Source organism: Trachemys scripta, chromosome 5, assembly GCF_013100865.1.
Source record: "Trachemys scripta elegans isolate TJP31775 chromosome 5, CAS_Tse_1.0, whole genome shotgun sequence".
Classification (NCBI taxonomy): Eukaryota; Metazoa; Chordata; order Testudines; family Emydidae; genus Trachemys; species Trachemys scripta.
The window spans coordinates 89557324-89584986 of NC_048302.1; the positions used below are offsets into that span (position 1 = coordinate 89557324).

The 27663-nt window shown below is 41.8% G+C and overlaps 1 protein-coding gene across 1 annotated transcript in view; it reads left to right on the forward strand.

Annotated features, from left to right (window-relative positions):
- The window catches only part of SCFD2 (sec1 family domain containing 2), a 297110-nt gene that overhangs the window by 190539 nt on the left and 78908 nt on the right, over positions 1-27663 (forward strand). The window lies entirely within an intron of this gene.

Sequence of the window (27663 nt, forward strand, 5' to 3'; positions counted from 1 at the left end):
TTTTTCCCTAGAAATGTCTTTCTTTACAGCATTTTATCTTAGGTGCCTAGCATTAAAGTGTGTGAGAGTGAGAGAGAGAGCAACTCTGACTCTTACAAAGCTGAAAGTACTGGAAAATGCTGATTTAAAAACCTCCAAAGCAGACATTTGGAAAAATATTCTGTGTAATCTCCATTTCTTTATCAATTCTGAACAGAGGGGCCTGTGCTCACATTTGCTGCACAGCACAGAGTGGATTTAAATCTGACAGTAGTATTCAAATAGGTTTGAAAATCATGGAAGGAAGGAAGCAGAGCCACCCCTCCCTCTGTGTCTGAGCCAATGGAAGTCATTTAACACGAGCAGGGTGAAACTGGAACTGTATGAGAGCATTGGGGTGGCGGAGGGCTTTCAATCTGGAAGAGGGAGTGCAGCTCTCTGCAGAACATCTTTTGGCTGTCTGAAGCTTGTCTGGCAGTTCCACTATCTCAATGGGTGTCTGATGCTATCTATCATGCTTCTCATGAGGTTATGACAGCAGTTTCTCCTGTCCTTTAGTAGCGTAGGTACGTTTGCTGGCACTGCATTTCCCAGTTCACCACACCATCATCCCCAGATGCAGATCTTGCAAAACTCTGCTGTCTCCATATGTGCTGTTGCTCCATGCCATCCATTTGCCCTGCTCACATGGGAATTTTAGACCATGCCATGCAGCTTCCAGCAACTTGTGATGGGCAAATGTCAGAGAGGATGGGACCACCTCTTCATATCCATATTTGTAAGGTTGCTGCTCTTTCTCGTCAATGCTTATTTATGGCCCAAGGAAAATATCACTGCCACTGTTCACATCTTCTGCTTATTAATATTTGGTCCTGTACTGGTTATAATGGTAAGTCTGTGACATCACATTTATTTCCATGACAACCAGCTGTGATGTTGTAAACAAAGGATTATAGTCTTGCTGTGGGATCAAGCAGAAGGAGAACTGGGATTACAAGGGAAGAAAGTGTCTACTCAAACACTCACATGATATATTTGCAAAGGGAATATAGAAAAGGTATAGCCAAATACATTTCTCTACCTAAATGTTCTCATTTTTCAAGTTTGCTCTAGTGCCTCTTTGAGGGGAGGTCATCCACAACAGCAACAATTAAGCTTTTTAGCCTCGTATAAGGAATTATCTCAAACATCTAAACTTGAATTGGCCAAACGTCTGCATATCAACAAAGGCAGCTGTCCTTCATGATGTTAGATAAGCCCGCACTTCTTTTGGTGAGCCCTTAGCAGAAGTCAGCAAGAATGCAAAAACTGACAATAAACTCATAAAACATGTCAGCACATCTTTTATTTATGAGCACATAGTGCCTCCTTGTGGACAAAATGTCTTACTGCTAAATGAAATCTGCTTAGTATAAATGTTGTTTTCCCTTTCTTTCTTTCTTTCTTTCTTTCTTTCTTTCTTTCTTTCTTTCTTTCTTTCTCTTAGACAAAATGGCTAAAAGGCCAAGCAGTGGCAAGCACATCGAGATGCACCAAGAGGTCTCTCAAACTTTACAACTTCATATTAATAAAATTACTGTTTTGAAGTATATTTAATATGCATTTTAAAGCTCATGCATAGCATCTGATTTTTCAGAGGTGCTGAGCATCTCATTTCCTGTTTTGTTCTGGAAGACAGACTGTATCTTATTCCTCAGAAGTTGTTGTAGAAATAGCTCTTCAGGCACATTCTCCTTTTTGTTTTTCTTCTTCCCAATAAAATTTGTTTTAAATCTAAAATTAAGGCAAAACATACCTAAATGCAAACAGATGCCAGACACACCTCATTTTTAGGCTTATGAATGTGGTGCTGGGTAGATGGGGCAATGCGTAATGTTGTTTGAGGGAGACTTTTTGCTCTTCTGTTTAAAAGTTGTGCAGAGTAGGGTATGTGCCTCCTGAGACTTTAAAAATCAGTTTTATTTTACAAATTAAGGCGCCAGTCCTGCAACGTGTTGTTCACAGCTGGGACACAGACTGATTGTCCACCCATACAGAGTCAATCACAGGTTCAAGTCCCTTCCCCCCACCTAAAAATAAATAAAATTGTAAAATGAGTTAACTCCAAAGAGGGTATACAATGCAGTAGTGAAAGTTGGGTATTCTAGCAATGCTACTAAATTGAGTACTAATGACCAACTGATAATGAGGAAGCTTGGCTGTCAACACAGGTATGTGTCATTGTGAATACTGACATAAAGAGCCTGTGGAACATAGAGCAGCTTATGTTAAAGTGGGGGGAGGAATGATTACATTCTTACCATTTCATGATTGTGTTCGGCTGATGTACACATTTTGGTAAATTTGCTTAGTGGCTATAACAGCGGGATATGTCCTCTTCTAAGGATTTTGAATGTTTTTAAAACTAAACTGCAAATGTGTTTATTGCTGTGATGAGGCTTCCATTTGAAACTGATTCCTGAACTTGCAGCTTCTTTCAGACTGCTAGTATCAGTCCAAGTGTGGTGGAGTTCAGTCTAGTGAAGGCCTCTTCCTGTCATAAATAAGATTACTTTCATTTAACTTATGGAGTGTGTTATTCCTCGGAGTAATGAATTTCCTCTGTGCCTTTGAGCACATAAACATGGTTTTCATTAGGTTTCTCTAAAAAAAAAAAAAAAAAAAAAAAAGTCTGAGTAAAATTAATAAGATGACAATTAACTCCATAAATGCAGATGTGTTTTAACTGTATAACTGAAATAGACTCATGATCTATTCTGGGAAAGGACTGCTTCATCTCTGAAAACTAAAATCTAAATAAAATTAAATAATTCTACAGGAGAAATTGGATTCTGCTTCATGAGAGTTAGAAAAATAGGTGGAAAATCTGAAAATCTTTTTAAAAATTAGTTTCTTAGAAAAAAGAATAAAAGGAACTTCAGATTAAATGTAGACCAGACAAATAGCCCCAGGCTTTCTACTTAATATGTAACACATGTGATAATACTAGATTCTAACCATATATTTAGACTTAGAATTGCAACTAACAGTTTCAATATTGCTTCTTTCTTCACCGGATATTTCTTTGCAATTTTATAATGAGGAATAGTGACAATTGCTAATATTTCACTGATAGACATATCCCTTGATAGTTAGACTCTGCAATTCATAAAGACTTCATGTACAGTTTGTATTTGTGGCTTGAAATCTCTGTCAAGTGGTGAATCACTACAGCATCATTGTGGTTTTCTTGTAGCTAACAGCATTTCAATTTTTTTTAAATTGCCATGCATGAATGCGTGAGAAGGTTTTGTAACATTGACCTTTAGCTGCTGCAATTTTTCCACTTCTCCAGTCAGATGAAAGTGGCAGAAGTCCATAAAGCCAATGTTAAAATACACAATGTATGATCTTTTTGTGTACATATATATTTTGTTAAAGACAACTGAGTTCACTTTCACAAAATGCAAATGTATGTAGCTAGATAGCTATTCAAAAAACCAAGTAGGTTGGAACACTTACCAAATTAAGATGCTAAAACTTTACCAGATACTGAGAGCTGAAAGCAATATTACAGTAAATTAGACTATTCACATATTGTCATTCTTGAATATGTACTTGTAGTCTAAACCATTCTAAACTTTTTTTAGTTCTAGACAATCAAACTTATGAAGACTTTGTACATAGTTTCCAAATGTGCCCTTCTTTAGGCAAATCTAATGCAAACAACAGAAAGGAATCACAAAAGAATTGGTGCTTTTAATACTGACAGAAAAGAATAGCCTACAAAGATATTCTGCTTGCATGCAGAAATTGAAATGTCATCTTCATACCAAATTGATGCTTTCAAAATAAATCTTTCGCTTTTCTGATTGCTCCCTTTATTAGTTAATCCCCAGGAATTCAGTCAGGAAAACTCTGCCAGATCTACCTGAGAGACAGTTTTAGTCTGATGCTGACCTTATAAATATTGTTCCTTGTTACAATCTAAGTATTGCATTGCCTTTGGTGTAAAAGTGCAGATGGTTTCTATTAAAAATTATAAAGCTAAAGTTGTTTAAGGAGCCAGTCTCAGTTATGGGTGAAAGTTGCTGGTTGAAACCTTGACAACAGAGGAAAAGAAACCTTAAATACCATTCCCTTAGCTTTTGGGCAGGAAATTGTTTTTGGCTTATTTTTGTTGTGAAGATAGAAAGGACTACGCTTTAAAAATTCTCTATAGTTGTTTAATATTTGCTCAGTAGTGTACTGTTCCCCAGTCTAACCCCTCTAGACTGTAAATTCTGTCCACTATGTCACTGTTTTGATTGGAAGCAGAGTTGCACCATCACAGATCTCTAGGGAGGGCAAACTTCTGCAGCTGCAGAAAGCTGGAACTATTTTCTGGTATTATTAAAGGAACCTGAGGATTTTTTATGTAAAGATGTAGTGAAATTCATAAAGTGCACAGAGATTTAGTATGAAGGTTTTATTACAAGCAAGGCCCATAACAATACTGCTCTGGTAATAGAAACTGAATTGTTCTAATTGTCAAAACAGCAAACATGTAAAATTATAGCCCATCTCTCCTCCCCTTTCCTCTATCTTGGGAGAAATGAAATGCAAAAAGTCACAAATTATTTCAAAATGTTAAAAATTCGGCCAGACTTCTGGTGCTGTAGTAAAATGTGTTCCTGTTGAATTACTGCATGGGTGTTTTCGTCAACACATACTCTGGAAATCTTGAGGTATAGTTTTGTTTTCCTGAAGGTATTTATGTGTATTGCTTTGATATCTGAAATGCAGTTATTAGACGTAGAACCAAAAGGATAAAATATTGACTTCACTAGAACAGGAATGTAAAGACCTGAGTTCAGAGATCCTGGAACCATGGCTGGCTCCAGCGTTTTTGCCGCTCCAAGCGGCAGGGGGAGATAAAAAAAAAAAAAGCCACGATTGGCGGCACTTCGTCGGCAGGTCCTTCCCTCCAAGAGGGAGTGAGGGACCTGCCGCTGAAGAGCCGGACGTGCCACCCCTTTCCGTTGGACACCCCAAGTACCTGTTTGATGCGCTGGTGCCTGGAGCCGGCCCTGGCTAGAAAAATTTGTATAATGGGGGTGCTGAGGTAAATGGTAAACCCTGTATATAATGGAAACCACTTCAAGCCAGGGGGTGCAGCAGCACTTCCAGCACCCCTAATTCCAGCAGCTATGCTTGAGTTCACTTAATATATTTGCCTATTAAACATTGTCTAGAGATAGATGATAGTTTTCCAAAAGAATGGTCTTTTAAGGATGTTCTAACCTCATTCTTGTGGTTAGATATAACGGACTGTTCAGAGAAATTCATCCATGACACATGTAACTCTGCTGTCTGAATAGACAGATCTCTTGGTGGACTTATTACAGTATTTATTCTCATCTGCTTTAATAATGTTTTAGAGCTTGATTAATTAAAGTAGTAAATCATGCTGGGATTTTGCTGTCAACAAACCTGGGTATATGGTGTACTCAATTTAAAACAAGGGAGAGTGGAATGGTAGTATGTATATTGGCACATGGCTTATACAAGCACGTAGAATAGTTATGTATTGTAATGAAATACACACAAGTTAAAAATCATTCCTGTTTCGTTGCCAGAGGGTCTGATCGTGTTTAAACATTTAAAACGAGCCTTTATATTTAGTGAAACAGCATCAGCTTTTACTACTTCCCCTAACAATAGTATATCTAATGGGCATGATGTCATATCAACAGCTAGATCTCCCAGCACCATTTCTTTTTCTTCAAATGTAACTATTTACTCTTCTGTATGACTTCAACCTCAGAACCTACCTATGTGTATCTTTTCCCTTTCCTTCTACTGTTACAAACTGTCTAAGAAAGTGTATCAGACTGGTTACAGTCATAGAATCATAGAAATGTAGGGCTGGAAGGGATCTCAAGAAGTCATCAAGTCCAGCCCACTGCATTGAGGCAGGACCAAATAAACCTAGACCATCCCTGACAGGTGTTTATCCAACCTGCTCTTAAAAGCCTCTAGTGATGGGATTCCACAGACTCTCGTGGAAGCCTATTCCAGATCTTAACAACCCATATAATTAGAAAGTTTTTCCTAATATCTAACCTGAATTGTGCTTGCTACAAGTCCATCATTTCTTTTCCTACCATCAGTGACATGGAGAACAACTGATCACCATCCTCTTTCTAATAGTCCTTAACATATTTGAAGATTGTTATCAGATCCCCCTTCCGTCTTCTTTTCTCAAGATTAAACATGCCCAGTTTTTTAAACCTTTCCTCATAGGTCAGGTTTTCTAAACCTTTGATCATTTTTTGTTGCTCTCCTCGGAACTCTCTTCCAATTTATCAAGGTCATTTTGAATTCTCATCCTGTCCCCCAAAGTGCTAGCAACCCCTCCCAGCTTGATGTCATCTGCAAATTTTATAAGTATACTTTGCACTCCATTATCCAAGTCATTAATAAAAATATTGAATGGTACTAGACCCAGGACTGACCTCTGTGGGACCTCACTAGATATGCCCTGCCAGTTTGACAGTGAACTATAAATAAGTACTCTTTGAATACAACCAGTTATGCAATACAGTAACTTCATCTAAACCACATTTCCCAAGTTTGTTTATGAGAGGTGACTGTGGCAAAAGCCTTATTAAAATCAAGATATAGCATGTCTACAGTTTCCCTACATCCACTAGGCCAATAACCTGGTCAGAGAGGGAAAATAGGTTGGTTTGGCATGATTTGTTCTTGACAAATCCATGCTGGCTGTTCTTTGCAATTCTGTTATCCTCTAGGTACTTACAAATTTATTGTTTATTTGTTCCAGTATCTTTACAGGTATTGAAAATAGGCTGGTTGGTCTGTAATTCCCTGGGTCCTCTTTGGCAGGACTAAGTATTATCAAGACCATCCCTGATAGGTGTTTGGATAACCTACTCTTAAAAATCTCCAATGGTGGAGATTCCTCAACCTCCGTAGGCAATTTATTCCAGGCTACCCTGACGGTTAGGAAGTTTTTCAAGTTTTTCATTATCTTCTAAGTGTTTGCAAATTGATTGCTTAATTATTTGCTCCATTATCTTTCCAGAATCATAGAAGATTAGGGTTGGAAGAGACCTCAGGAGGTCATCTAGTCCAATCCCCTGCTCAAAGCAGGACCAACCCCAACTAAATCATCCCAGCCAGGGCTTTGTCAAGCCGGCCCTTAAAAACCTCAAAGGATGAAGATTCCACCACTTCCCCAGGTAACCCATTCCAGTGCTTCACCATCCTCCTAGTGAAATAGTTTTTCCTAATATCCAACCTAGGTAATGGTTGCTCCTAATGTATATGGATAGAACCCTGCGCGGATATAAAATTTGTATCTGCATCCAATCCACAAACATGGTCTACGGATATCCACAGATATAAAGCAGATATCTGCAGATTTTCAGGGCTCTATATATGGAGCAATAAGTGACTGTGGTATTGATAATAATAAAAAGCCCACCACATTATTCCTAACCCTTTCCACAAAGGAGTAAAAGATTGTTTGGTAAACACCTCTCTAATATTAATGCTTAACACATAGAATCTGATTCTCATTTACACTAAGGCCTCTTTACACTGTTCTGGGTAGTATAAAGGCGTGTTGGTGTAAAGAGAGTTAGGCCTGTAATATTTTCATCTTCAAGGTGTAGTACAAACATTAGGTACTTTATGCTCATAACACTTCTGTGAGGCAGACAAATACTATCTTCATTTTACAGATGGAGACGTTGACAGAGAGGTTAATTGACTTGCCTAAGGCCACACACAGCAAATTAATAGCACAACACAGCTGGGATTAGAGCTCAGGAATGGATTTCTTGCTGTCTTGTGGCCAATTCACTACATCATAGGATCCACTGGATGAAAAACATACATGCCCTACTCTGATTATACATGCACCTACTCTGATTACAGAGTGTGCCATGGGGATTGTGGGAATAAATCCACCCCTCCAGGTTGTATGCTGGCCATGAGGCTGCAACATAGCCTGTCAGAGTCACTATTCCAGCATAAGGTCCATAATGCTGGCACAGATTCCAGGGTTCTCCCCCAGTCCATCTCAAACAGCCTTTCCTATGCTGTCCTATATTACTCTGGTGTGGAATCCCCATCTGCAGTGTGCATACGGTCATTCTCCTACTTGTGCAGTCTCACGGCAACCCTTAGTTAAGGCAGTGGACCTTAGTCCTTCTGTGCTTGAGTGAATTTTAACCAGAAGAAAAGTCTCTATTAAAACCCTGTTGACAAATGCAGTGTCATTTGCTATTATTTAAAAGATGTTTGTTTTTATAGGGTAGCAATGTAAATGTTGAATAAAAATGCCCAGAATTCAACTCATGGTTGCTATATTGTACAACCTCTAAACACGTTTGTTTTGAAAATATTATTTTCTCCCACCGTTGCTCTCCAATGCTGGAGCCCACCAGTGTTGTTCCTGAAAATTTCCCAAGCAGCCAAAGTTAAATTGCAAACTCTGATCCCCATATGGTAGTACATCCCTCTGTTTCTCTGTTTTGAACATGCAATTGTGTTTTGCCTGTTTGGGTATTGCAACTGCATCTCTTATTTTATTGGAATGTGTTATGAAATGTCAGGAACCACTAGCATCCCTAGAGTGTCAGTAACACTTATATTTAGTAAGGTTTGCATGCTATTTCACTATTCAGTTAGTAAAATGTTTTAGCATTTTTCCTGCAAACTTTACTATGTTATGGTAGTCCAATAACATCACGAGCAAAACTACTTAAAGAAGCCATTGGGACTCAAAGACATCATTGTTGTTTATTTAATTGCCTTGTAAACCATCTTGAGAAATATCTAGTAGGAGAAGGCTGAGAAACATATGCTGTAGTTTTCGTTACATTAGAGCCATTTTAATTCTTCCAGAGGCTGCTCTAACATTATGTGCATCTTGCATATTGTATTTATTCATTTATTTACCTGTTTCATGAAAAAAAGAATATATTTAAGTTGCACTTCCTTCTCAGCACTACTTCCTGTTGTTTTTGTGTTTAACCATTTCTAAGGCTGTCACCCCCCCAGTGTAATTGTCAAGTTGCCTAAGATGTATATGAATTTTGTAAAGTCAGAATGGCAGTCCTCTCTAACTTGTGTGAAAGATTAATGTAACTGACCTATATTACATGGGAATCTGAGAAGTGTGCTATTTAGGATAATGCATGTCAGTTAGTATTATATAAGTTGAGTTGCTTTTCACTTTTATAAGTATATTTTCTTTCATGCCAAACTTTCAATCACAAGGGCTTTATTTACAAGAGGGAGATTGAACACTGTCTTGTTTTGGAGTTCTGAGTCAGACTCATAGTCTCCTATAGTCATTTCATCATTTACCAAGTGCCATATGCAAGTCCTGAGCATGTGCGTTGTCGCTGAATTTCATTCTGTGGCTAAAAACTAAATGTCTAAGTATGGCTTCTCTTTATAGAACACTGTAACTATCCAATTCTCTAATTAAAAGGGAACCAAAGTATTCATTTGGAAGTCCAGGATAATACTTAAGAATCAATCATGATTATTTTTGACTTGTTGAACTATGTATTTACTATAATAAATAGGATCCCCCTTCCTCTTGTTTACTTTCTTCTGATGAGAAACTTCTTAAAGATTTGAAAAATATTGCTAGATTTACCCATTTATCTTATATCACATTCCGATCCAGTATAATAAACAAATTAACATAGTGCCAGTATCCTGGTGAGTTTTTCCCTCTGAAGCTAGACTAATGGTACTTCTAATTCTAATATACTAGAGAATTATCTTTTCCTAACTTATGTTACCTTCTTTAATTTTTCCATTTTTATTCCCAAAGGAATTAGTAACAAACTCCCTTTGAGAAAAAATATACCAGTGAAGAAGAGTACTTTTTATGATTAAGGGCCTTCTGTTCACACACTTCCTGCCCAAACTATACAATCCATAGACTCTGGAGATAGACAGAAGAGGGCTAGAAGATAAATTAAGACCCCTCAGGCTTGTCAACTTATTAAAGAAGTATTGTTTGGAAATGTCTTAAGGGGAATACATTTTGGCCCTGATCCAGCTACCACAGAAGTGAATGGCAAAACTCCCATTGATTTCAGTAGGAACAAGATCAGATCCCTTATCTAATGGACACAAGTGTATGAAAAGACAGTGTGAAAGATAAGGTGGGTGAGGTAATATCTTTTACTGGACCAACTTCTGTTGGTGAGAGAGACAAGCTTTTGAGCTACATTCTTAGCTCAAAAGTTTCTCTTTCACCAAAGAAGTTGGTCGAGTAAATATATTACCTCAGCCACCTTGTCTCTCTAATATCCTGGGACTGACATGGCTACAGCAACACTGCATACAATAGTGTGAAAGGCAGGCAACCAGGCAAATCAGGAAGGAGCAGGGCAGGTGCTTCCACTATGCAACCCTAGGCAGTCGCCTAGGGTGGCAGGATGTGGGGGGCGGCATTTTGTCACCCTCTGCAGAATTTCTGTGGTGAGGGGCTTCTTCCGCTCCAGGTCTTTGGTGGAAATTCGGCGGCAGGTCCTTCACTTGCTCCGGGACCACCGCCGAAGTGCCCCGAAGACCCAGAGCAGAAGGACCTCTGCCGCCGAGAACACAGCTTCAGAGGAGGAGCTGCCAACGATTACTGTGGAGGAGTGCTGCCGCCTAGGGCGGGAAAAACCCTGGTGCCACTCCTGGGAAGGAGATCTGGTTATAGATTCCTTACTTTGTAGAGATGAAGCGTTCATGAAGAAACATAAGTGAACTCTTTGGGGTAGGGGCATTTCATCCTATGTGGCTATATCAGGGGTAGGCAACCTATGGCACGTGTACCAAAGGCGGCACGCGAGCTGATTTTCAGTGGCACTCACACTGCCCAGGTCCTGGCCACCGGTCCGGGGGGCTCTGCATTTTAATTTAATTTTAAATGAAGCTTCTTAAACATTTTAAAAACCTTATTTACTTTACAAACACAATAGTTTAGTTATATATTATAGACTTATAGAAATGTTAAAATGTGTTACTGGCACGCAAAACCTTAAATCAGAGTGAATAAATGAAGATGCGGCACACCACTTCTGAAAGGTTGCCAACCCCTGGTCTATATAGTGCCTAGCACAATGGGTCTGCAAAACTTGATTGGGATCTTTAGGCAAATAATAGGAACAACAGATGGTGTGAACTCTGCTCCTGACAGTAATTTTGTTGTCCCCTTCCGACAACTGTAAATTAACTAATGAACAAGATATGAACTTTGACCTTGTAAAGCAGTATTTCCCAAATTGGGGGCAGGGCCCCCTTGGGGAACCATAGCTTCATGTCAAGGGGCAGATAGAATATGGGCAGAGTAAAGAAACTATATGGGCAGAGAAAGCTAAGAGATCTTGGATCTATCGTGTGCTCACTGCATCTTTGGGAGTGCATCTGCAGACAACTCCTTGAAAGACACTTGCCTTTCCTCCCTGTTCCTGCTGCCACCCTTATGTCGTTGTCTGGGGGCGCACTGCACATGTACGGGTCAGACAGAAGCCAGACAGCCCACGTTTCTCTTTTGTGCTCCCTTGGCGTTCAGCTGAGCTGAAAGGACACTTGCAGTTCAGTTCCACGGGCCACCACTGGGTGCTCTTGGTTCTAATTTGGATGAGGCCGCTGGTGAAATGAGCTTCCTGGCTGCAGTCTTGTCCCTAGTGTTTCTTATTCAGCATGGAACAGAGAGGTTCTGCAGAAATGCCTCCCTACAGAGTGGGAGCTGACAGCAGGGAGAGAGCAAAAACCAAGGAAGAGCAAAAATAGTAAAAGCAAAACGTAAAGATAAATAAAGTAGAAAACAGAGAGAGTGGGAGAGAAAATCCAAAAGGAAAAAAAGAGAGATGGTGGCAAGCATGCCAGGGCCTGGAATGAAGGGAGAAAAGAGAGAGAAATTAGCATCTGTTAATCCATGTCAAGTGAGGCACTGGCAAAACACTTTTTTGGTGGGGTTAAAGGGGAGAGTTAATATCTGTTATGGCAATGTCGCACCTGGTGAACAGGTCTGAGGTTCACAGGCTAAGCTGTCACAGCGCAAGGATTTAAAAGGTCTGGTGCTTGGTGATCCTAAGCTGTAGCCAACAACAGCTATGCTTTTCCTTACTAGTGGTCATATGGTTCATTTTATGGAGTGCAATTGAATAGCTGCAGGTTTACCACTCGCAGAGGAAAGAGATCATCTTACTTACTGTAAAAGTCTTGAAGGTTTCTTTTCTTGCAAGTACAAAAAGTACACTGAGGGCATGATGCCACGAAGCCTTGCAGAGAGCACAGTGGGGAGTGCAAGGTAGTTGTACTCCAGCGCACGTGTGAGTGGAGGCTAGGCCTGGGTGTAAGTGAAGTTCAACACTGAGTGTAGTCCTCCTCATTGAGCAGAAACAACTCTTTATAAATCCCATAATTTTTAAGCCACTCATGTTTTCTGGAGTCTGACTCATGACTTTTGAATGGTTGGGGTTGCCAATACTCTACGTGCAACACTCCATAACTGTCTTAAGCAAACTCAAGCCCTTAACACTACTTGTCTATATACAGATCGAATGCAGAGAAACCAATAATTAAGTGAAGGGTTTCTAGTCAGTGACTGCTTGTTTCAACATAAAAAATTGAAGGTTTAGGAAAGATTCATCCTTTTTATCACAGGCAGGAATAAGCCCTTACTCTGAATAATTTTTCATTATGCTAAATAATGCCTAAGAGATTTTTGAGGCCACCTGAAAGATTAATATTGAGTTTCATGTTTATTTTAAAATAGAATAGAAATGTTACAGGAGCTAACAACCTACCATGCTCCCTTCAAAGCTGTTATATCATCTGACTCAATTTTTAGAGTCTAGTAAATACTGGTTTGCTCTCTGTTAAGGGGACACAGAATAAGACAAATTCACAAAAATGTGGTTTACCTGCCTCTCAAGCTTTTTCAGTTGAGTTTTCTCCTGTTCTCTCTGTAATTCTTATGCAATTATTTACTCCTTTTTCTTATCCTCATCTGGGTTTTCTTGTATCGATAGCTATTATATAGGCCTTATTCTGATTCATCTTATGAACTACGTTAGAAGCAAAAGAAGAGCCAGTTATCCTGAAATGAATCATAGAATTGTAGGACTGGAGGGGTCTTCGAGAGGTCATCTAGTCCAGTCCCCTGCACTGATGGCAGGACCACCCTGACAGGTGTTTGTCCAACCTACTCTTAAAAATCTCCAATGATGGAGATTCCACAGGGCAGCCAACTCAAGTGAAAAGTACCACCACACTGGAGATGAGGGGTTTTTGTGTGGATGGAACTCGCATTAGAGGTAGCACTTGAGTTATAACTCAAGGTAACTGTATGGTGAAGACAAGCCCTTTGGGAGCTGTGGGTGCTCATCGCCTCTGAAAATCAGATCACTCACTCCAGGGTTATAATATGGATTTAAGTGCCCAATTTTTGATACTCACTTTTGAAAAATTAGGCTACCATTGCTGGTGCCACACGAACTGTGTTCTGTTAAGAAGGTAGCCTTCAGGAGAAAGGGGAGTTTGACCAGTTTATTTCAATCTTCTAGAAGACCTTTCAGTGTAAGCTTCAGAGAAAATTGTTTGGGCTTCCTCTTTGCATCTGTGTCAACTATTAATGTGCCAAGCTTTGTGATGCTTTTGGAAAGAAGGGAAGCATCCCAGAGCCTGTGTCCTATTGTACCTTATTCCTACACGGAGGGACAGCCAGTTGTACATGGAAATGGAAGTGATATTGGGAAGATAGCGGAGGGTTTGGGAGTCATATTTGGACTGCTACCTTCAGGGCCGGCTCTGGCTTTTTTGCCGCCCCAGGCAAAAATCCTCCTGCCGCCCCCGGCACCCTGGAGGGGAGCGCAGCAGGAGAGGGCGGTGAGCGCAGCTGCGGCCCCGCTCTCCCCAGCTGGCCAGAGCACTGGGGGAGGGCAGTGAGCCCGGCCATGGCCCCGCTCTCCCCGGCGGCCAGAGCGCCGGGGGGAGGGCGGCGAGCCCGCCGCGGCTCCGCTCTCCCCGGCAGCCAGAGCGCCGGGGGGAGGGCGGCGAGCCTGCCGCGGCTCTGCTCTCCCTGGCCGGCTGGAGCACCGGGAGGAGGGCGGAGAGCCCGGCCGCGGCCCCGCTCTTCCCAGCCGGCCGGAACGCCAGGGGAGGGCAGCGAGCCCGCCGTGGCCCCGCTCTTCCCAGCCGGCCGGAGCACCGGGGGAGGCCGGCCCCGCTCTCTCTGACTGGCCAGAGCGCCGGGGGAAGGGTGGCGAGCCCGGCCGCGGCCCTGCTCTCCCCGGCCGGCCGGAGCACCGGGGGAGGGCAGAGAGCCCGGCCGTGGCCCCGTTCTCCCCAGCCGGCCGGAGCGCCGGGGGAGGCCGGCCCCGCTCTCTCCAAGCGGCCGGAGCGCTGGGAGGAGGGCAGAGAGCCTGGCCGTGGCCCCGCTCTTCCCGGCCGGCCAGAGCACCGGGGGGGAGGGTGGCGAGCCCGGCTGCGGCCCCGCTCTCCCCGACCGGCCGGAGCACCGGGAGGAGGGTGGAGAGCCTGGCCGTGGCCCCGCTCTCCCCGGCCGGCCGGAGTGCCGGGGGGAGGGCGGTGAGCCCGCCGCGGCTCTGCTCTCCCCGGTCGGCCGGAGTGCTGGGGGAGGCCAGCCCCACTCTCTCCAACCGGCTGGAGCGCCGGGAGGAGGGCGGAGAGCCCGTCCGGGGCCCCGCTCTCCCCGACCAGCTGGAGCACTGGGAGGAGGGCGGAGAGCCTGGCCGGGGCCCCACTCTCCCCGACCAGCCGGGGCGCCGGGAGGAGGGCGGAGAGCCCGGCCGCGGCCCCACTCTCCCTGGGTGAGCGCCGCCCCCCTCCAGGTGCCGCCCCAAGGACATGCTTGGAGGGCTGGTGCCTGGAGCCGGCCCTGGCTACCTTCCTTCAGAGCCCAAAGGGTCCCAGATGCAGGGCAGGTGGGAGCTCTTCTCACACCATGGCACTAAGGGACCACCAGGGGGCATCTGTTTGACACAAAGCTATGGAAATTCAAAGCCTAGTCTTCTCAGAGGAAAATTAATGTCTTGTTTTTGCAGGTTTTTAATTCGTGTTTATTTTTTAAAATATTTGGGTCATATCATCTGTCTGAAAAATCATGAAACTCTCCAAATGAGACTTTGGAAAGGGAATCTTTAGCTTTAGTTTTTGTTGTTCTCTAGCATTGGCACAGCATCTTGTTTCTTCCATCTACAAGGAAGGATTTTTTCCTGGGGATGAGTAACAAATGCAGACAGCCTAATTTGTTCTTGGCAAGCCCCAGAATCTGCATTGCTGTGAGGGTAAGAAATGTAATAATTCATAGATCTCCTCTTGCTGAGCTGGCCTCAATTAATCAGAGTCTGTCTTTTTCTGCTATTTTTTTCCCTTTTGGGTGGCTAACAAGTTCCCTGAAAATGAGCATGAAACATGCCGTGCTGGTAAAAACCATGTAAAAACCATGGTGCAGTTATGTATATCAGGACAACTTGAGAGAACAAATGTAATAAATTGTTTCTAATACTTACTGACCGTGGATGGAAGTGAATCATGGTAGGAAGTTCTAGCAAAAGTTTTTTATTTTCTCCAGCCCATTGGCTGATGCAGGGTGAAAGGTGAATGTTGCACTGTCCACGCTAGTAGAGACTATATTTCACACTGCTCCCTCCCCTGTGGGGGAATATGTTTGGTGTTAAAATAAACCTGAAACATACTCTTTCCCCCCTTAAAACTCTATAATTAAGTAATTAAAATAAGGCTGCTAGTGTTAAATATGAGTGACCTCAGTGATGTGTCATGTTCGGAGTGAAAACAGAAAAAAGCCAGAATGAAATGAGACTGAAATTAGCAAATTGGGTACATCTAATGTCATGTCAGAGACAGCCTGTTCTTGTGGTTAAAGTAAGGGTCTGACAGCCAAGAGATCTGGGTTCTTTTCTCAGTGCTGCTGTTGACTCATCATACAAGTCACTTAAACCCTCTGTGCCTCAGTTTACCCAATCTGTATAACATAAATAATAGCCTCGTGTAAGAGCTGTGAGGTTAAATTCCCTAATTAATGTTTTAATGCACTCTGAAATCCTTGGATGGAAATTGCTATAGATATTCAAGTTATTAATATTATTTTATTAAATAACTCTAGACTGTTAAAATTTCATAATGTACATTTTAAAAATTCAATTTTAAAATGGATTTTGACCAGGCCATGGTAAAGTATATAGCCGACCTAAGACCCAGGTTTAAACTTTCTAGCTACTACCACCTTGGTGCTGGAGTTAGTCAAAAAACAATTGCAAAAAAATGTAGAATAGCAAAAATGTATTTTTGTTCCCACTGTGTTCTCAGAAGTGGCTGAACTATTTTTGGTCCTATATTCCAAAAACATTGACCCTTTGAGAAGAAATTAATTGTGGAACATTTCAGGCCTAACCATTTTCAGGCCAGTCAACATTTAACAGTTATGGGGAACTGGAAAAGGGCCTTTAGAATGGAAGCAGGCAGCCTTAACTGTAGCTGTTACTGCCTGCTGCAGCTACGTTGAAGTGGAACATTAAAGTAAAGAGCCACCATAAAGTAGAACCCCATTTTCCTTGCATTCAGAGTTTGATGTGTTCAGAAGGCTCGACAAAATTCAGATTGGGTGTAAGTGGGTGCCACATCATTCACTTCTGGAGGAGTTCCACCCACATACAGTATGTCTTAAATTGGTCTCCAATTTTGGTAATTTAATCTCATGGGTGGACCCAGAAGCCACATAGACCCTCTATGAAGTCAACTGGTTCCAAGTCCACCCAAATTAGCCAGATCGGGGTCTTGGTCAGTTTTCTATAGATTTTGTAAATAAATATTTAGTTGTAAAGAAGTTAGAGCAAATAATATTTAAATAAAATAATTTCCACTGTTATAATGTATGTCGAGTGAGTCTACACCTCACCAGCACCTCTCTGTTAAGACCAGTAATGGCACAACTCTTTTGAACTAAACTGCATTTTTAAATCAAATTGCCAGCATAAAATTTTAAAGCATCAGGTTATATAAAATTAAATAAGGAGGCTTAAATTTTTTATACAATAACAGGTCATTTCTTATATTAATATTTCCCCTGCATTTCATACATATGTGTCTGTGTATTTGAGTTGTGAACATTTGTTTCTTTAAGGTCAGTTGATATGAAAACTGTACATCCATGAACCACGGAGCAACCCAGATTTTCAAGGAAGTCTCTCACATTTTGTCCCATGTCCAGCACTCTGATTTAAAAGATTATAAATGACCATCTTAAATGCTGCTGCTGCATTTAACTACTGTACTTGTGACATGTCCAAGGACTTTCCATGGTACTTTACTGAATGCTAAATTGTTGGATCAGCAATGAGGAAACGGGGGCAGGAAAAGGAGAGAGAGGCTGAGAAATAGAGAATAAAAGAAAGGGGGAGAGATTAAGTGAGATGGGGAGTAAGGATGAAAATGAAGACATGAGGACACAGAGGAAGACTAGCGAGGGAAACATTGAAGAAAATATTGGGGCAGGAGGAAGAAAACAAAATGCAAAAAAAGGGTGGGGGTCGAGGAAAAGAGGGAGGGAGGAAAGAGATTGAGGGAGAGATAAGGAAAGAGGGAACAGTTGTTTAACGTTATGGAAAACTTAAGTCATAGCAGATTACTGACCAGCATTGAGGAAAAGCTACTGCAAGGTACACTGGAGAGGAGTAAAAGAAGGTAAAAAGGAAAGAGAAAGCACAACAAATCAAGGGAGATATTGCTGTTTGCATTCTAATTCTTTTTAAAAGCATGTTGCCAAAATATTCATAAATAATCATGAATCGTATTTATCTATTTTTATACAAACTGATGGTTTTGGTCAACTGATGGGTATTAAGCAGTCCCTGATTTTTTTGAGCTACTCAAAAGGCATTGGCCATACTGTTTGCTGTTACTTAGTGCATAGGAAACTAACTGAGATTCAACAATGAGGTAAGCTTTTCCTGCTTTGGGATATGGTTAAAAAGAAGAGCCAAGTCGTTCTGAATAGGATGAAGTTTAGAGAACTCGGATTTAAGGAGACTGGAAAGGAAGAAATGGCAGCAGTCAGGGTGAGATGACTGAAAGCATGAATAAGTTTTGGCAGAGGAGTTGTCTGATGCAGTTGAGGAGATAGTAAGCAGGCTGACAGAACAGGGGGAGGTGGAATATTTAACTCCCTTAGCAGCTTTTATGTAACTTAATATTCATTTACTCAAAGATGTAATGTTTGTTCCTAATGCCTTGCATTTTATCCTTTAGTTTATTTATGTTGTTTTTTGAGAGTTGCACAAAAGCGTACAAGTATAACAATAACAGCAACATTACAGTGGACAAGTACAGCGAAATCAAACAAACCCAGTGAAAATGAAGGAACTGTAGAGGAAAAAAGAAAATCAATAAAAATAGGGAGAAGAAAAAGTAAGTGGAGGGGGGAGAAGAAAAGATAAAAGAAATGGCAATCTGAAATCTCCCATTCTGTAATACAATTGCAGGCAGTAAGTTCGTCCTCATGTAAATTATTTTTTTCCCCTAATTCAAAATACTTGCCTAGAATATTTTCTAGAACTAGTGTGTATCACGCCAGACAAATAATAATAATAATCAGAGCTCAGGCTCAGAATTGCTACACAGCAAAGTGACATTCCCTGATATGACCATTAGCATCTGCTCCATCACACCGCTGAAATCTCCCTCCATCCTTTGAATGGGAGTCCTGCAGGAAAACTGGGTGGTTAATGCACCAGGAGGCATTTGCTGCTACCTGGGGTCAGAGCTGCAATGGTTTATCAGTGATTGTATGACTCAATAATTGCAAATGTGTTGTAATTAGTTTGTCTCATTCCATGCTTTTATTTATATTTATTATTATTATTTATTATTATGGTACTACCTTATAGCCTTAGTCAGGGCCCAAAATTTGGTCTGTGTTTAATTTAATTTACAAAAGTCAAATCAAGAGATGATGAAATTTAAACTCCAACTGTTGCAGCCAAAATCTAGGAGACTCATAGAAATGTAGGGTTGGAAGGGACATAGATCATCAAGTCCAGCCCCCTGCGCTGAGGTAGGAGCAAGTAAACCTAGACCATCCTGACAGGTGTTTGTCCAGCCTGTTCTTAAAAACCTCCAATGATGGGGATTCCACGACCTCCCATGGAAACCTAGTCCAGTGCTTAACTACCCTTATAGTTAGAAAGTTTTTCATACTGTATAACCTAAATCTCTCTTGCTGCAGATTAAGCCCTTTACTACTGAAGTGGATCATTTTCATGTTTCCTAAGTGACATTTTTGTATTGAATTAGTAGTTGTAAATCCCAGTTTTATATGATACAATATGATGGCGAATCAGTGATAGTGTCTAAAATCTGTATGTATCAGATACACCAAAATCACTGAAAGCTGCCACAGAATCCATGGTTATATTAGTTTCCCATTTATTTAGGAACTTTGGCAGACACAACAATTAGCAGTCATCTTAAATTGTTTCTGATTAGTTTGGCACTTCTCTGCCATAGTATGAGTCCTATTGGCTGCAAAAGCTCTGTGGAGAAGAACTAATCAACTGTGAACTCCCCTGTGGCTGTGACCTCTGTCAACAAGCTGTTTATGATTTCCAGAGTGGATTTAAATTAAGGACCAGTTATTCCTAGGGTTCCTCTGCTGTGAGATGTGGCAGGATTGCAATCCAAGTTAAAAAAAAATCACTATGTGACGGGAAGGAGTAAATGCATCTTTGTTTTATTAGGGTTCTCTCAGATCATCACCTCATGCAGCCTATACCAGAATCACCTCACTAGGATCAAAGCACAACAAAATTGCCAGATTTCCTGCCTAAACAACATATAAATATTTGTAACAAGCATTCTTTTATTTCCTTTTTTCTTTTTATAGAAAGTGCATTTGTGTAAAATTATGCTTCTTTTTTACCGAGAAAGGGAGAAAGCCTCTAAGGGTACGTCTATACTTACCTCCGGGTTCGGCGGTAAGCAGTTGATCTTCTGGGATCGATTTATCGTGTCTTGTCTAGACACAATAAATAAATCCCGGAAGTGCTCGCCGTCGACACCGGTACTCCTGCTCTGCGAGAGGAGTACGCGCAGTCGACGGGGGAGCCTGCCTGCTGTGTCTGGACCCGGCGGTAAGTACCTTGTATTTCGAACTAAGGTACTTCGACTTTAGCTACATTATTCACGTAGCTGAAGTTGCATATCTTAGTTCGAACTTGGGGGTTAGTGTGGACCAGCCCTTTGGTGTGCTTATTACTTTTCTAAATAGTATATCTTGCACAAAACAGCAGAGGTCACTGTTCTCATTATAAAAAAGCATTGAAGGCTGTATGATACACTAGCAGTTTTGCAGTCCTTGATTTCTTAATAACAGAATATAAATAGTACACCCCAGACACAATCATTTTCCTCCCTGTAGAGTTGTGGGTGAAGTCATAATAACAGTCTAAAGCCAGATGTTTCCCTGAATGGCTATCCTAGAGGAGATACATCATACTATTATAAAATGAAGGCTGCCTAAAACAGAATTAATGACAGTCATCATTTTAACAGGTCCGTATCTTTTTTCCCATTCCGCCTCCTTTCCTATTCTCATGGGAATTTGTGTTAGAGATGCAGTCTCTTTAAACTCATAAAAGATCTTTAAGAAGTAATATCTTTCTTTGAAGTATGATAAAAGTGCATATTTACTTATTTAGCATGCAAGTAAAAGATGTCTTATTTTCTCTCTGCCCTGTAAATTTGGCTTGGGATCAGAGAATCAAGCTTAGTTCTGTATGAGTTGTGTATCTTCACTGATGACTGACTATAAAGATACTTCAGATCCACTGCTGCCTTAATTTACCTCTGTACAAACCTATTGTTCCCAAATTATGCCTGAATTTCACCTGTGCCATCCACTGATGATAATAGGGTTGCACTTGCATAACAGAGGACTGAATTTAAAGGCAGGGGTTTGCAGAGATGGCTGTGCAGTTGGAACTTAGGGAACAATTCTGTTGCTAGTCATGTAAGAACTCAGTTTACTCTGCCAGAGGTATGTTGGATCTGGAGGGCTGCCAGTAGTAAAAACATACTTTTTGTCACTGAAGTGAACAGATAAAACTGAATCCATACATGGAGCAGATTGACAGAGTAAGAAGAACCAATTTTTATATTGTCCCTTTTCAAAGTGAACCACTCTTTAAATCATGTTAACTGGATTCCCAGTTTTAAAAGAGCTGTGGAGCATACTGAACCTAAGGTTACATCTGCACTGCACACCACTGGCAACAGTATGTAGTGTACGTGTAGCTGCACACCACAGTGAAAAGCAGGCTGTGTCCACACAGTGGTGTGTAGCTACTTGTGTCAGTGAAAGGCTCTGGCAGAGAGACAGCAGCAGCTCCCCAGTGCCAGAGCCTTTCACCGCAGCAAAGAAAGGCTCTGCCAAGGAGGAGGCATTGCAGAAAGGCTGCCTCCCTGCTACCAGACCCTCTTCATATTGCCAGACCCTTTCCCTGTGGCCAGGGAAGGGTTCCAGCAGGGGGGAGTTGCCAGAGAGTTTCCTTGTGATGGGGGAAGATCTCCAACAGTGGGGAGCTGACAAAGTCTTTCCCCACTTCCTTTCTCCCTGCCAGAGCCTTTCCCCTGTAGGGGAAATGCTCCAGAAATGGGTAGCTGATGGAGCCTTCCCCTTCCACCAGAATCTTTTCCTGCAGCGGGGAAGGGCGGCAGTGGTGGGGAGCTTGCAGAGCCTTTCCTCCAAGCTGGAGCCTTTCCCTGCTGAGGGAGTCTTTTCCTAGAGGAGAGAGGCTCTGGTAGCAGGACACTACACTGCTGATAGTAGCAGTTAGACAGAGAGGCTTGGCTTGGGCAGATAGAGGAGGTATAGTGTATGTGCTCACATATTTACCCACACCCTTCAGGAATGTCTTTACTCTACTTGCCTAAGCTGTATCTCACCAGCTATACTGCTATTTATATCCATGCCAGGTGGACTGTGCAGATATGTACTCTACTCACTGCCAAAAGATGCGTGCAATGTAGATGTACCCTAAGGCTAAGTCTTCATTGCAGAAAAGGTGGGGGCTTTTACAGTGGTATAACTAATCACAAGGTAGCTAAGTAACATCAAAACTATCCCTGCACTTGGTTAACCTCACCATATTTACCTCATAGTAAAATGACAGTGCCTTGTCTCCAGTAGAATTTTGCAGAGGGATCGCTAATTATCCCATAGTAAAGTTATCCTGGAGTAAAGTTAGTTATTGAGGAATCCTAATGGCAGTGTTTATACTAAAGCTCTAAACTATCCCTTGTGCAGTCAACATTAATAGCACCAAATGCAGTGGAGAGAGCCTTAAAATAGAGAGGAGGAAAGGGTGGGAAATTCAGACTGAAAATATTATCTAAATATAGGGAATACTTAATATTTATTAGGTTTTCAAGGAGTTTCTAATCACTCTTCTTACATGGGTAGCACAACTTTATAGTATGTACTTCAATATTCCAGAATATGTTTTCATGTCTGTGTTGCAGACATACTTAAATTAAACCAGATCTGAGCACAGTTTAAAAGCACATTTTAAATGCCACTTTTTCACATAGTTAGGTAGGAAGAGATTTCACTTTCCAGCTAATTTTTGGCCTAACTGTAGCAAGTTTAGAATTGAACAGCAGAGGGCAGAATTGTTTTGAATACCAAAACTAGATGCAAATCTTTAAAAAAAAGATACTTAGAGATAAAATACAGGCACTTATGGAACTATGTTTTGTTTCCATCAGAAAAGCGATAGAAGCTTTTAAAACTCCATTTTGTATCATTAAATAGAGGTCTCTGCTTTATAGAAATTCTGTAATTTAAATCCAAAATTGTTTAATGGGCTAAAAGTCAAGAATGCCATTACTTATATTGATATCTTTGTTTTATTTATTTTAACTAATAGAGTTATGTTGACTTTGGGGAATGCAAAAAATGTGGTAGTAACTTCTGTTTAAATTTAGAATAATTGAATTACTTAGCATATCTATCCAGAGTAACAGTATAGTAAGTATAATACCACAAAAGGATAACAAGGCAAAAATGTGTTCTTGCGTGAAGATATATGTCTGCGTCCAGTAAACGTTGGGGCTGTATAAATATACCAGCTGCTATGTAGCTCTATGGTCAGATTGGTTTGAACATCCCTTCATAGGCAAAGTTAAATGTGGCTGGAATCATAGCACTGTACCTGAAATGGGTACTGCCTAGCTTTGACCTCAGGCACTGGGAGATAGTTGAACCTTTTAATGTGGTTCCCCTGAATTACAATGGTGTTGTAATGGTTCCATAATCACATGCCGTTGGGGGATCCCATAGATGATGATCCAGGATTTTTGTGTGACTTCCCACCATAATTAAAAGCCCATGTTCTTAAAGCCCGTGTTCTTGTCAGGGCATGTAGGAGACACTGTGCCTGCAGAGGCAGGGAATTCTGCCTCTGCTGCATGCTACGTCTCACCTCCCAGCAAATGGAAGCCCTTCCATGTTGACTCTCCAGTGTTTCAGCACCACACAAATGGAGGTGGCTGGGGTGTAAGCAAGGAAGTTCCTCTAGATTCTTCCCCTCAAAATCATGTCAGACAAGATCAAAACAGTCCAAGATCAGGTCACCCATTTTCAGTGGGATTGTGGTAGCAGTCACAGTAGGTGGAGTGTGGAAGCTCAGTTCCTGCAGGAGACATGGTGACCAGTAATCAGTAGAACTGGACAGCATACCAGAAGCACCCACACTCAAGCTTCTTGATTTTCAAGGATCCAATAGCTAAAAGAAGAGCAGAAACTCATTTTCTTCCTTGAAACATGAGTTAAACCTCACCGCCACAAGGAAAATGAGTAAGCAAATCTGCAGGTTGTTATTAGGGGTAGTTTTATAACAGACCTCTGCGTCACAGGAGCCTTCAGTCAAGGGACAGCAAAATGGCAGTAAACCTAAGAGCACAAAGAGTTATTTGTTCATCTTCTCCCGCTCCTCCCCCTCCCCTCATATGGTGTGAAATCTCAGGGGCTGTCTGTAGTTGCAAGATTTAATACCCAAATGGCACAATGTGGGTAAAGCTTAGGGAAGAAAATTAAACCACTTAGTTCAGCTAACATCTCCAATATTCAAGTATAAAATTATGTGTATTTCTTGGAGAAAAACATTTATAGAAATGGCTTCTAAAATAGAAAGTTCTGTTGGCATAGTTTTGAAATAATTATCATTGTTTCACCTCAGTCCCTCTACATGGGTAAGATTGCTGTGCAATCTGGTTGTTATTATTGTGTTCGTGTTGTATACACACTCTTGATATTAGATAATGTTTTCACCCCTCAGCTCAGAACTCAGGTCTTTGAACATTTTAAATGTGAAGGACTGGCAGAAGTCAATTAATGAGAAACACACACGGATTTCTGATTTTAACAATGACACGTTTCTAGATTTCAGAAAGCCAGATATATTTTGAAACATCACTGGGCCATGAACTCTCCTCTGGAAAAACCTGTGTGTGTGTTTGGGCCATGAACTCTCCTCTGGAAAAACCTGTGTGTGTGTTTGGTGGAGAAGGACAGAAGAATCTTTGCAAAAAACTCTTCAGAGTGTCCTCCTAGAGCATCCCTCAGGGAAGTAGGGTTTGGGATGTGGAGAGCGCTGAGCAGTTTAGCCTCCAAATTTGCAGAGCCCAGATAAATGTAAAGAATGGAGCTTCTTAACCCCTGGCTTCTGGAGCCTTTCCAATGAAGGCCTGACCATCTGAGATGATCAGGAGCAGTGGGGCCCTCAGTGGTAACACTGATCCCAGAGACTATGTCAATACTGCACACTAAGCCCCGGCTCTGACTCAGGTTTGAACCCAAGCGCCACTTGTGTCCACACACAAATCAGTCTGACTTGGGTCAGCAAATGCTCAGAACCTGGATCCTAGGACTCTGCTATAGGATTATTACATTCTGAGGGGGCAAACCAGACCAGTAAGGGCCGGGGCTGTGTTGCCACTTGCCCTGGAACCCTGGATGCCTCCTTACAATGCTTTGCTGCTATAGCTCCTGGCTTGGGACGCTCACCATCAGCCTTCAAGCAGGCAGGTTACACCCTGAGCATCTGTGTGTTAGACAGTTCTGGTTCAGCAGCTCTCACCCCAGCAGCCTGTCTACAGCCCCACTCTGGCTTCCACCAGCCTTGGTTACAACTAGCTGGTCAGTCCTGAATCTCCCCAGAACCATGTGCCCTGAAGTGTCCAGCCCTCACCTGGACAGTTCAGAAAAATAATAAGTTTTGTTGCTGGTTTAAAGAGAAAAAATACAGCACATCTTATTCACTTAATTGGGGTGAATACACTCTTCCTTTGAAACAGCACTGAGCTTGTTTATAGTAAAAATAAAACAACTTTATTAGCAATAGGACATAGGTTAAGTGATGCCAAGTAAAAAAAATAAAAATAGAGATGGTTGCAAGCAAATAAAAGTGAAAACACGCATCTAAAAGTCTAAAACTTGATCTAGCAAGGTACAGACTTTGTTCAAGATGATTTCTCTCACCAGTCTTCCTTCTTCCCAGTAATGGCTGACTTTCCTCAGACAGGATCTTGCACAGAATACAAGGTGCTGGCTTCCCTTGTCTTCTTAGGTGAAGGATCTTTGCATAAGCAGGTTTCTTGCCTATATTCAGTTCCAGAGACTTCACCTCCCCCTGCCTTGGTTGAAGGACCCATCTTTCTCAGCTTGCAAGAGTTCTGTTCCCTTGGGTCTGTCTAGTGTTGAATGCCAAAGGTGGCTTCTGTCTTTGCTTGTATCTTCCAGAACTGTATGACTTTGTTTCAAGAGGCAGGATGACCTAATGCTTTTTTCCTCCGTCTTGTGGGCTTCCCATCCCCCTGTATGTAAATAGGGCTTCCATTGTTTCTGATCACACCTTGCTTAATTTCACTGGAGACAAGTAAACAGCTGTGTAGAAGAGACCTGCTTCTCCATTCAGTTTGTCATAGACTGTAAAGCATAGTATTAATGAGTATCCATAATTCCTTATGTAATGTTAATACATACAGTTCACAATTATATTAATCACCAATGTCATAAGCTTTGATAAAAGACCTCGCTCAATGCACTTTTATAGTACAGAAATATTGTATATAATCAGTTGATTCGGTTGCTTATCACTTGAGCTTCAGCCTCCGTGGCTTTATAGACTAGTAAATCTTTGCAATATATTATTTGAAAATTAAAACCCAGTTCATGCTCCTCTTCCTTGCTGGGTGTAGACACCAGGCTGTCTTCTCCCACCCTTATTAGCTTGATAGCTTTGTTTACCTAATATGTAAATGGACATTCATTGTCTCTGCCTGATGACCCAGCTGGTTAGAGAAGCAAACACATTCTTTTATCTAGGGCAGTAAACTCATTTTAGTCATAGTTCCAGCATATATTTATTAACTCTTTAAATTAAATAAATAAATTAATTTAATTAATGGAGATATCCTATCTCCTAGAACTGGAAGGGGCCTTGAAAGGTCATCAAGTCCAGCCCCCTGCCTTCCCTAGCAGGACCAAGTACTGATTTTGCCCCAGATCCCTAAGTGGCCCCCTCAAGGATTGAACTCACAACCATGGGTTTAGCAGGCCAATGCTCAAACCACTGAGCTCATAGCCTGGGCATATATCATGCAAGAATATTAATGATCAGTGAGTTATTAGTTTTCCAGTGACATATTACATGTCACGTTTTAGATACAGTTTACTGTATAACCATAGTGAGCTGGGGTACACTGAGTTGGCCAGGCCAGCTGAAACTCATTATCTGATACCAGTGAGCTCCTTGCCCTCTGGCACTGGGATGCTCTTCGGGTCACACCTCCCCCCTTACAAAGCTGCAGCAGGGTCAGCCACTGGCTGTCCCAGAGAGAGCAGATCAGAGCCCTCTTTCCTGGACAGGGCATCTGCCAGTGTATTTTCTTTCCCCTTTATGTAGAAGGAACCTGTTTTGTCACCTTTGTCCATTTACAATCTCCAGGCCATAATACCAGTGAATATCCATAATTTCAATTACTGAGTTGTTACATAAACATTTCCCAGTAACATTAATGAACAGAGTATTGTTAGATTTCAAATGATACATGTCACCTTTTAAATAAATATCAGGACACCCATGTGTGAGGTGGAGTGAGTGTGTCAGGCCTGACAAGAGTTGCTGACACAGAGCAGTGAATTGCAAATGGGCTTCTGTGCCACAGGGCCTGAGTCACAGCCCAAGTCTTGTTGTGATTTGGGTCCAAGCCCTGACATTTTGCAGTGTGGACTCAGCTCAAGCCACAGACCCGCATCAGAAGTGCAGCATGGATGCGTTAGCACAGCTGTGAGACGCGCTCCAGCAACTGTAAGCCCAGGTTTACAATGTAGTGTGGACGCTCAAGCACAGGCCTGGAAACACCACAGACCCGGTTTAGAACAAGTGTATATATACCCTTATAAGCTGTACTGTCATTTGCTACCCATGCTAGGGTTACCATATCTCATAAATAAAAAAAGAGGACCCTCCACGGGCCATGGCCCCGCCCCTTTCCCCACCCCTAGTCCCGCCCCAACTCCGCCCCTTCCCCCACCCTAACTCCGCCCCCTCCTCCCTCCCACTCCCAGCCAGGGGG